Source organism: Peromyscus maniculatus, chromosome 15 (assembly GCF_049852395.1).
Source record: "Peromyscus maniculatus bairdii isolate BWxNUB_F1_BW_parent chromosome 15, HU_Pman_BW_mat_3.1, whole genome shotgun sequence".
Classification (NCBI taxonomy): Eukaryota; Metazoa; Chordata; class Mammalia; order Rodentia; family Cricetidae; genus Peromyscus; species Peromyscus maniculatus.
Window position 1 is genome coordinate 51,684,171 of NC_134866.1, and position 12,260 is coordinate 51,696,430.

Here is a 12,260-nt window from a genome sequence, read left to right on the forward strand (position 1 = left end):
GAGGTAGCTCAGAACTAAAGAACTGTGCTTCCTACACAAACGGGGCATATCTAGTTCAACTCAGTATTGGAAACTGAGTAAAACATGAGCTTCTCTTCAGTCCAATACACTGTACTTGCTGGGAGCAGACGCGAATGCTATTTGCACTGTATATGGCCAGAATAGCACAAGAGTGCTGTTCTTAGCCTGAATGAACCTTTGCTGCTAGAACTTGAAACGGAACGAGATTCAACTCCGTTTAGGAAGTTTAATTGAATCCTAGGGTGCCATGCAAGAAAAACTCTCTGCTTTTGAGAAACGGGCATTCTTGCACTCTACTGTGTTTCCTATAGGGCCAATAGAGTGAGCTAGCTCAGAAAAAAAGAACTGTGCTTCCTACACAAACGGGGCATATCTAGTTCACCTCAGTATTGGAAACTGAGTAAAACAGGAGCTTCTCTTCAGTCCAATACACTGTACTGGCTGGGAACAGACGCGAATGATATTTGTATTGTGTATGGCCAGAAGAGCACAAGAGTGCTGTTCTTAGACTGAATGAACCCTTGCTGCTAGAACTTGAAACTGAACGTTATTCAACTCCGTTTAGGAAGTTATTTGAACCCTAGTGTGCCATGGAAGATAAACACTCTGCTTTTGAGAAACGGGCATTCTTGCAGTCTACCTTGTTTCCTATAGGGCCATTACTGTCAGCCAGCTCAGAACAAAAGAACTGTGCTTCCTACACAAACGGGGCATATCTAGTTCAACTCAGTATTGGAAACTGAGTAAAACAGGAACTTCTCTTCAGTCCAATACACTGTACTGGCTGGGAACAGACGCGAATGCTATTTGCACTGTGTATGGCCAGAATAGCACAAGAGTTCTGTTCTTAGCCTGAATGAACCCTTGCTGCTACAACTTGAATCGGAACGTGATTCAACTCCGTTTAGGAAGTTTTATTGAACCCTAGTGTGCCATGCAAGAAAAACCCTCTGCTTTTGAGAAACGGGCATTCTTGCACTCTACTGTGTTTCCTATAGGGCCAGTACAGTGAGCTAGCTCCGAAGAAAAGAACTGTGCTTCCTACACATACGGGGCATATCTAGTTCAACTCAGTATCGGAAACTGAGTAAAACAGGAGCTTCTCTTCAGTCCAATACACTGTACTTGCTGGGAGCAGACGCGAGTGCTATTTGCAATGTGTATGGCCAGAATAGCACAAGAGTTCTGTTATTAGCATGAGTGAACCCTTGCTGCTAGAACTTGAAACTGAACGTGATTCAACTCCGTTTAGGAAGTTTAATTGAACCCTAGTGTGCCATGCAAGAAAAACACTCTACTTTTGAGAAACGGGCATTCTTGTACTCTGCTGTGTTTAATTTAGTGCAAGTACAGTGAGCGAGCTCAGAAGAAAAGAACTGTGCTTCCTACACAAACGGGGCATATCTAGTTCAACTCAGTATTGGAAACTGAGTAAAACAGGAGCTTCTCTTCAGTCCAAAACACTGTACTTACTGGGAACAGACGCGAATGCTATTTACACTGTGTAAGGCCAAAACAGCACAAGAGTGCTATTCTTAGCCTGAATGAACCCTTGCTGCTAGAATTTGAAACTGACATGACTCAACTCCGTTTAGGAAGTTTAATTGAACCCTCGAGTGCCATGTAAGAAAAACACTCTGCTTTTGAGAAACGGGCATTCTTGCACTCTACTGTGGTTCCTATAGGGCCAGTACAGTGAGCTAGCTCACAACAAAAGAACTGTGCTTCCTACACAAACGAGGCATATCTAGTTCAACTCAGTATTGGAAACTGAGTAAAACAGGAGCTTCTCTTCAGTCCAATACACTGTACTGGCTGTGAACAGACGCGAATGATATTTGCACTGTGTATGGCCAGAGTAGCACAAGAGTACTGTTCTTAGCCTGAATGAACCCTTGCTGCTAGACCTTGAAAATGAATGTGACTCAACTACATTAAGGAAGTTTAACTGAACCCTAGTGTGCCATGCAAGAAAAACTCTCTGCTTTTGAGAAACGGGCATTCTTGCACTCTACTGTGTTTCCTATAGCGTCAGTACAGTGAGCTAGCTCAGAACAAAAGAACTGTGCTTCCTACACAAACGGGGCATATCTAGTTCAACTCAGTATTTGAAACTGAGTAAAACAGGAGCTTCTCTTCAGTCCAATACACTGTACTGGCTTTGAACAGACGCGAATGCTATTTGCACTGTGTATGGCCAGAAGAGCACAAGAGTGGTGTTCTTAGCCTTAATGAACCCTTGCTGCTAGAACTTTAAACTGAACGTGATTCATCTCCGTTTAGGAAGTTAATTGAACCCTAGTGTGCCATAAAAAGATAAACACTCTGCTTTTGAGAAACGGGCATTCTTGCAGTCTACCTTGTTTCCTATAGGGCCATTACTGTCAGCCAGCTCAGAACAAAAGAACTGTGCTTCCTACACAAACGGGGCATATCTAGTTCAACTCAGTATTGGAAACTGAGTAAAACAGGAGCTTCTCTTCAGTCCAATACACTGTACTGGCTGGGAACAGACGCGAATGCTATTTGCACAGTGTATGGCCAGAATAGCACAAGAGTTCTGTTCTTAGCCTGAATGAACCCTTGCTGCTACAACTTGAATCGGAACGTTATTCAACTCCGTTTAAGAAGTTTTATTGAACCCTAGTGTGCCATGCAAGAAAAACCCTCTGCTTTTGAGAAACGGGCATTCTTGCACTCTACTGTGTTTCCTATAGCGCCAGTACAGTGAGCTAGCTCCGAACAAAAGAACTGTGCTTCCTACACAAACGGGGCATGTCTAGTTCAACTCAGTATTGGAAACTGAGTAAAACAGGAGCTTCTCTTCAGTCCAATACACTGTACTTGCTGGGAGCAGACCTGAATGCTATTTGCAATGTGTATGGCCAGAATAGCACAAGAGTTCTGTTATTAGCATGAGTGAACCCTTGCTGCTAGAACTTGAAACGGAACGTGATTCAACTCCGTTTTGGAAGTTTAATTGAACCGTAGTGTGCCATGCAAGAAAAACACTCTGCTTTTGAGAAACTGGCATTCTTGCACTCTACTGTGTTTCCTATAGGGCCAGTACATTGAGCTAGCTCAGAACAAAAGAACTGTGCTTCCTACACAAACGGGGCATATCTATTTCAACTCAGTATTGGAAACTGAGTAAAACAGGAGCTTCTCTTCAGTCCAATACACTGTACTGGCTTTGAACAGACACGAATGCTATTAGCACTGTGTATGGCCAGAATAACACAAGAGTGCTGTTCTTAGCCTGAATGAACGCTTGCTGCTAGAACTTGAAACTGAACGTGATTCAACTCCGTTTAGGAAGTTTAATTGAACCCTAGTGTGCCATGCAAGAAAAACACTCTACTTTTGAGAAACGGGCATTCTTGTACTCTGCTGTGTTTAATTTAGTGCAAGTACAGTGAGCGATCTCAGAAGAAAAGAACTGTGCTTCCTACACAAACGGGGCATATCTAGTTCAACTCAGTATTGGAAACTGAGTAAAACAGGATCTTCTCTTCAGTCCAATACACTGTACTTACTGGGAACAGACGCGAATGCTATTTACACTGTGTAAGGCCAAAACAGCACAAGAGTGCTATTCTTAGCCTGAATGAACCCTTGCTGCTAGAATTTGAAACTGACATGACTCAACTCCGTTTAGGAAGTTTAATTGAACCCTCGAGTGCCATGTAAGAAAAACACTCTGCTTTTGAGAAACGGGCATTCTTGCACTCTACTGTGGTTCCTATAGGGCCAGTACAGTGAGCTAGCTCACAACAAAAGAACTGTGCTTCCTACACAAACGAGGCATATCTAGTTCAACTCAGTATTGGAAACTGAGTAAAACAGGAGCTTCTCTTCAGTCCAATACACTGTACTGGCTGTGAACAGACGCGAATGATATTTGCACTGTGTATGGCCAGAGTAGCACAAGAGTACTGTTCTTAGCCTGAATGAACCCTTGCTGCTAGACCTTGAAAATGAATGTGACTCAACTACATTAAGGAAGTTTAACTGAACCCTAGTGTGCCATGCAAGAAAAACTCTCTGCTTTTGAGAAACGGGCATTCTTGCACTCTACTGTGTTTCCTATAGCGTCAGTACAGTGAGCTAGCTCAGAACAAAAGAACTGTGCTTCCTACACAAACGGGGCATATCTAGTTCAACTCAGTATTTGAAACTGAGTAAAACAGGAGCTTCTCTTCAGTCCAATACACTGTACTGGCTGGGAACAGACGCGAATGCTATTTGCACTGTGTATGGCCAGAAGAGCACAAGAGTGGTGTTCTTAGCCTTAATGAACCCTTGCTGCTAGAACTTTAAACTGAACGTGATTCATCTCCGTTTAGGAAGTTAATTGAACCCTAGTGTGCCATGCAAGATAAACACTCTGCTTTTGAGAAACGGGCATTCTTGCAGTCTACCTTGTTTCCTATAGGGCCATTACTGTCAGTCAGCTCAGAACAAAAGAACTGTGCTTCCTACACATTCGGGGCATATCTAGTTCAACTCAGTATTGGAAACTGAGTAAAACAGGAACTTCTCTTCAGTCCAATACACTGTACTGGCTGGGAACAGACGCGAATGCTATTTGCACAGTGTATGGCCAGAATAGCACAAGAGTTCTGTTCTTAGCCTGAATGAACCCTTGCTGCTACAACTTGAATCGGAACGTTATTCAACTCCGTTTAAGAAGTTTTATTGAACCCTAGTGTGCCATGCAAGAAAAACCCTCTGCTTTTGAGAAACGGGCATTCTTGCACTCTACTGTGTTTCCTATAGCGCCAGTACAGTGAGCTAGCTCCGAACAAAAGAACTGTGCTTCCTACACAAACGGGGCATGTCTAGTTCAACTCAGTATTGGAAACTGAGTAAAACAGGAGCTTCTCTTCAGTCCAATACACTGTACTTGCTGGGAGCAGACGCGAATGCTATTTGCAATGTGTATGGCCAGAATAGCACAAGAGTTCTGTTATTAGCATGAGTGAACCCTTGCTGCTAGAACTTGAAACGGAACGTGATTCAACTCCGTTTAGGAAGTTTAATTGAACCGTAGTGTGCCATGCAAGAAAAACACTCTGCTTTTGAGAAACTGGCATTCTTGCACTCTACTGTGTTTCCTATAGGTCCAGTACATTGAGCTAGCTCAGAACAAAAGAACTGTGCTTCCTACACAAACGGGGCATATCTATTTCAACTCAGTATTGGAAACTGAGTATAACAGGAGCTTCTCTTCAGTCCAATACACTGTACTGGCTTTGAACAGACGCGAAAGCTATTAGCACTGTGTATGGTCAGAATAACACAAGAGTGCTGTTCGTAGCCTGAATGAACGCTTGGTGCTTGAACTTGAAACTGAACGTGATTCAACACCGTTTAGGAAGTTTAATTGAACCCTAGTGTGCCATGCAAGAAAAACACTCTACTTTTGAGAAACGGGCATTCTTGTACTCTGCTGTGTTTAATTTATTGCAAGTACAGTGAGCGAGCTCAGAAGAAAAGAACTGTGCTTCCTACACAAACGGGGCATATCTAGTTCAACTCAGTATTGGAAACTGAGTAAAACAGGAGCTTCTCTTCAGTCCAATACACTGTACTTACTGGGAACAGACGCGAATGCTATTTACACTGTGTAAAGCCAGAATAGCACAAGAGTGCTATTCTTAGCCTGAATGAACCCTTGCTGCTAGAATTTGAAACTGACATGACTCAACTCCGTTTAGGAAGTTTAATTGAACCCTCGAGTGCCATGTTAGAAAAACACTCTGCTTTTGAGAAACGGGCATTCTTGTACTCTGCTGTGTTTAATTTAGTGCAAGTACAGTGAGCGATCTCAGAAGAAAAGAACTGTGCTTCCTACACAAACGGGGCATATCTAGTTCAACTCAGTATTGGAAACTGAGTAAAACAGGATCTTCTCTTCAGTCCAATACACTGTACTTACTGGGAACAGACGCGAATGCTATTTACACTGTGTAAGGCCAAAACAGCACAAGAGTGCTATTCTTAGCCTGAATGAACCCTTGCTGCTAGAATTTGAAACTGACATGACTCAACTCCGTTTAGGAAGTTTAATTGAACCCTCGAGTGCCATGTAAGAAAAACACTCTGCTTTTGAGAAACGGGCATTCTTGCACTCTACTGTGGTTCCTATAGGGCCAGTACAGTGAGCTAGCTCACAACAAAAGAACTGTGCTTCCTACACAAACGAGGCATATCTAGTTCAACTCAGTATTGGAAACTGAGTAAAACAGGAGCTTCTCTTCAGTCCAATACACTGTACTGGCTGTGAACAGACGCGAATGATATTTGCACTGTGTATGGCCAGAGTAGCACAAGAGTACTGTTCTTAGCCTGAATGAACCCTTGCTGCTAGACCTTGAAAATGAATGTGACTCAACTACATTAAGGAAGTTTAACTGAACCCTAGTGTGCCATGCAAGAAAAACTCTCTGCTTTTGAGAAACGGGCATTCTTGCACTCTACTGTGTTTCCTATAGCGTCAGTACAGTGAGCTAGCTCAGAACAAAAGAACTGTGCTTCCTACACAAACGGGGCATATCTAGTTCAACTCAGTATTTGAAACTGAGTAAAACAGGAGCTTCTCTTCAGTCCAATACACTGTACTGGCTGGGAACAGACGCGAATGCTATTTGCACTGTGTATGGCCAGAAGAGCACAAGAGTGGTGTTCTTAGCCTTAATGAACCCTTGCTGCTAGAACTTTAAACTGAACGTGATTCATCTCCGTTTAGGAAGTTAATTGAACCCTAGTGTGCCATGCAAGATAAACACTCTGCTTTTGAGAAACGGGCATTCTTGCAGTCTACCTTGTTTCCTATAGGGCCATTACTGTCAGTCAGCTCAGAACAAAAGAACTGTGCTTCCTACACATTCGGGGCATATCTAGTTCAACTCAGTATTGGAAACTGAGTAAAACAGGAACTTCTCTTCAGTCCAATACACTGTACTGGCTGGGAACAGACGCGAATGCTATTTGCACAGTGTATGGCCAGAATAGCACAAGAGTTCTGTTCTTAGCCTGAATGAACCCTTGCTGCTACAACTTGAATCGGAACGTTATTCAACTCCGTTTAAGAAGTTTTATTGAACCCTAGTGTGCCATGCAAGAAAAACCCTCTGCTTTTGAGAAACGGGCATTCTTGCACTCTACTGTGTTTCCTATAGCGCCAGTACAGTGAGCTAGCTCCGAACAAAAGAACTGTGCTTCCTACACAAACGGGGCATGTCTAGTTCAACTCAGTATTGGAAACTGAGTAAAACAGGAGCTTCTCTTCAGTCCAATACACTGTACTTGCTGGGAGCAGACGCGAATGCTATTTGCAATGTGTATGGCCAGAATAGCACAAGAGTTCTGTTATTAGCATGAGTGAACCCTTGCTGCTAGAACTTGAAACGGAACGTGATTCAACTCCGTTTAGGAAGTTTAATTGAACCGTAGTGTGCCATGCAAGAAAAACACTCTGCTTTTGAGAAACTGGCATTCTTGCACTCTACTGTGTTTCCTATAGGTCCAGTACATTGAGCTAGCTCAGAACAAAAGAACTGTGCTTCCTACACAAACGGGGCATATCTATTTCAACTCAGTATTGGAAACTGAGTAAAACAGGAGCTTCTCTTCAGTCCAATACACTGTACTGGCTTTGAACAGACGCGAAAGCTATTAGCACTGTGTATGGTCAGAATAACACAAGAGTGCTGTTCGTAGCCTGAATGAACGCTTGCTGCTTGAACTTGAAACTGAACGTGATTCAACACCGTTTAGGAAGTTTAATTGAACCCTAGTGTGCCATGCAAGAAAAACACTCTACTTTTGAGAAACGGGCATTCTTGTACTCTGCTGTGTTTAATTTATTGCAAGTACAGTGAGCGAGCTCAGAAGAAAAGAACTGTGCTTCCTACACAAACGGGGCATATCTAGTTCAACTCAGTATTGGAAACTGAGTAAAACAGGAGCTACTCTTCAGTCCAATACACTGTACTTACTGGGAACAGACGCGAATGCTATTTACACTGTGTAAAGCCAGAATAGCACAAGAGTGCTATTCTTAGCCTGAATGAACCCTTGCTGCTAGAATTTGAAACTGACATGACTCAACTCCGTTTAGGAAGTTTAATTGAACCCTCGAGTGCCATGTTAGAAAAACACTCTGCTTTTGAGAAACGGGCATTCTTGCACTCTACTGTGGTTCCTATAGGGCCAGTACAGTGAGCTACCTCACAACAAAAGAACTGTGCTTCCTACACAAACGGGGCATATTTAGTTCAACTCAGTATTGGAAACTGAGTAAAACAGGAGCTTCTCTTCAGTCCAATACACTGTACTGGCTGTGAACAGACGCGAATGATATTTGCACTGTGTATGGCCAGAGTAGCACAAGAGTACTGTTCTTAGCCTGAATGAACCCTTGCTGCTAGACCTTGAAAATGAATGTGACTCAACTACATTAAGGAAGTTTAACTGAACCCTAGTGTGCCATGCAAGAAAAACTCTCTGCTTTTGAGAAACGAGCATTCTTGCACTCTACTGTGTTTCCTATAGGGCCACTACAGTGAGCTAGCTCAAAACAAAAGAACTGTGCTTCCTACACAAACGGGGAATATCTAGTTCAACTCAGTATTGGAAACTGAATAAAACAGGAGCTTCTCTTCAGTCCAATACACTGTGCTGCCTGGGAACAGACGCGAATGCTATTTGCACTGTGTATGGCCAGAATAGCACAAGAGTGCTGTTCTTAGCCTGAATGAACCCTTGCTGCTAGAACTTGAAACTGAACGTGATTCAACTCCGTTTAGAAAGTTGAATTGAACCCCAGTGTGCCATGCAAGAAAAACCCTCTGCTTTTGAGAAACGGGCATTCTTGCACTCTACTGTGTTTCCTATAGCGCCAGTACAGTGAGCTAGCTCCGAACAAAAGAACTGTGCTTCCTACACAAACGGGGCATGTCTAGTTCAACTCAGTATTGGAAACTGAGTAAAACAGGAGCTTCTCTTCAGTCCAATACACTGTACTTGCTGGGAGCAGACGCGAATGCTATTTGCAATGTGTATGGCCAGAATAGCACAAGAGTTCTGTTATTAGCATGAGTGAACCCTTGCTGCTAGAACTTGAAACGGAACGTGATTCAACTCCGTTTAGGAAGTTTAATTGAACCGTAGTGTGCCATGCAAGAAAAACACTCTGCTTTTGAGAAACTGGCATTCTTGCACTCTACTGTGTTTCCTATAGGTCCAGTACATTGAGCTAGCTCAGAACAAAAGAACTGTGCTTCCTACACAAACGGGGCATATCTATTTCAACTCAGTATTGGAAACTGAGTAAAACAGGAGCTTCTCTTCAGTCCAATACACTGTACTGGCTTTGAACAGACGCGAAAGCTATTAGCACTGTGTATGGTCAGAATAACACAAGAGTGCTGTTCGTAGCCTGAATGAACGCTTGCTGCTTGAACTTGAAACTGAACGTGATTCAACACCGTTTAGGAAGTTTAATTGAACCCTAGTGTGCCATGCAAGAAAAACACTCTACTTTTGAGAAACGGGCATTCTTGTACTCTGCTGTGTTTAATTTATTGCAAGTACAGTGAGCGAGCTCAGAAGAAAAGAACTGTGCTTCCTACACAAACGGGGCATATCTAGTTCAATTCAGTATTGGAAACTGAGTAAAACAGGAGCTTCTCTTCAGTCCAATACACTGTACTTACTGGGAACAGACGCGAATGCTATTTATACTGTGTAAAGCCAGAATAGCACAAGAGTGCTATTCTTAGCCTGAATGAACCCTTGCTGCTAGAATTTGAAACTGACATGACTCAACTCCGTTTAGGAAGTTTAATTGAACCCTCGAGTGCCATGTTAGAAAAACACTCTGCTTTTGAGAAACGGGCATTCTTGCACTCTACTGTGGTTCCTATAGGGCCAGTACAGTGAGCTACCTCACAACAAAAGAACTGTGCTTCCTACACAAACGGGGCATATTTAGTTCAACTCAGTATTGGAAACTGAGTAAAACAGGAGCTTCTCTTCAGTCCAATACACTGTACTGGCTGTGAACAGACGCGAATGATATTTGCACTGTGTATGGCCAGAGTAGCACAAGAGTACTGTTCTTAGCCTGAATGAACCCTTGCTGCTAGACCTTGAAAATGAATGTGACTCAACTACATTAAGGAAGTTTAACTGAACCCTAGTGTGCCATGCAAGAAAAACTCTCTGCTTTTGAGAAACGAGCATTCTTGCACTCTACTGTGTTTCCTATAGGGCCACTACAGTGAGCTAGCTCAGAACAAAAGAACTGTGCTTCCTACACAAACGGGGAATATCTAGTTCAACTCAGTATTGGAAACTGAATAAAACAGGAGCTTCTCTTCAGTCCAATACACTGTGCTGCCTGGGAACAGACGCGAATGCTATTTGCACTGTGTATGGCCAGAATAGCACAAGAGTGCTGTTCTTAGCCTGAATGAACCCTTGCTGCTAGAACTTGAAACTGAACGTGATTCAACTCCGTTTAGAAAGTTGAATTGAACCCCAGTGTGCCATGCAAGAAAAACACTCTGCTTTTGAGAAACGGGCATTCTTGCACTCTACTGTGTTTCCTATAGCGTCAGTACAGTGAGGTAGCTCAGAACAAAAGAACTGTGCTTCCTACACAAACAGGGCATATCTAGTTCAACTCAGTATTGGAAACTGAGTAAAACAGGAGCTTCTCTTCAGTCCAATACACTGTGCTGCCTGGGAACAAACGCGAATGCTATTTGCACTGTGTATGGCCAGAAGAGCACAAGAGTGGTGTTCTTAGCCTTAATGAACCCTTGCTGCTAGAACTTTAAACTGAACGTGATTCAACTCCGTTTAGGAAGTTAATTGAACCCTAGTGTGCCATGCAAGATAAACACTCTGCTTTTGAGAAACGGGCATTCTTGCAGTCTACCTTGTTTCCTATAGGGCCATTACTGTGAGCTAGCTCAGAACAAAAGAACTGTGCTTCCTACACAAACGGGGCATATCTAGTTCAACTCAGTATTGGAAACTGAGTAAAACAGGAGCTTCTCTTCAGTCCAATACACTGTACTGGCTGGGAACAGACGCGAATGCTATTAGCACTGTGTATGTCCAGAATAACACAAGAGTGCTGTTCTTAGCCTGAATGAACCCTTGCTGCTATAACTTGAAACGGAATGTGATTCAACTCCGTTTAGGAAGTTTAATTGAACCATAGTGTGCCATGCAAGAAAAACACTCTGCTTTTGAGAAACTGGCATTCTTGCACTCTACTGTGTTTCCTATAGGGCCAGTACATTGAGCTAGCTCAGAACAAAAGAACTGTGCTTCCTACACAAACGGGGCATATCTTGTTCAACTCAGTATTTGAAACTGAGTAAAACAGGAGCTTCTCTTCAGTCCAATACACTGTACTGGCTTTGAACAGACACGAATGCTATTAGCACTGTGTATGGCCAGAATAACACAAGAGTGCTGTTCTTAGCCTGAATGAACGCTTGCTGCTATAACTTGAAACTGAACGTGATTCAACTCCGTTTAGGAAGTTTAATTGAACCCTAGTGTGCCATGCAAGGTAAACACTCTGCTTTTGAGAAACGGGCATTCTTGCACTCTACTGTGTTTCCTGTAGGGCCAGTACAGTGAGCTAACTCAGAACAAAAGAACTGTGCTTCCTACGCAAACAGGACATATCTAGTTCAACTCAGTATTGGAAACTGAGTAAAACAGGAGCTTCTCTTCAGTCCAATAAACTGTACTGGCTGGGAACAGACTCGAATGCTATTTGCACTGTGTATGGCCATGGTAGCACAAGAGTGCTGTTCTTAGCCTGAATGAACCCTTGCTGATAGACCTGAAACTGAACGTGATTCAACTCCGTTTAGGAAGTTTAATTGAAACCTAGTATGCCATGCAAGAAAAACACTCTGCTTTTGAGAAACGGGCTTTCTTGCACTCTACAGTGTTTCCTATAGGGTCGTTACTGTGAGCTAGCTCAGAACAAAAGAACTGTGCTTTCTATACAAACAGGGCATATATAGTTCAACTCAGTATTTGTAACTGAGTACAACAGGAGCTTTTCTTCAGTCCAATACACTGTACTGGCTGGGAACAGACGCGAATGCTATTTACACTGTGTAAGGCCAAAACAGCACAAGAGTGCTATTCTTAGCCTGAATGAACCCTTGCTGCTAGAATTTGAAACTGACATGACTCAA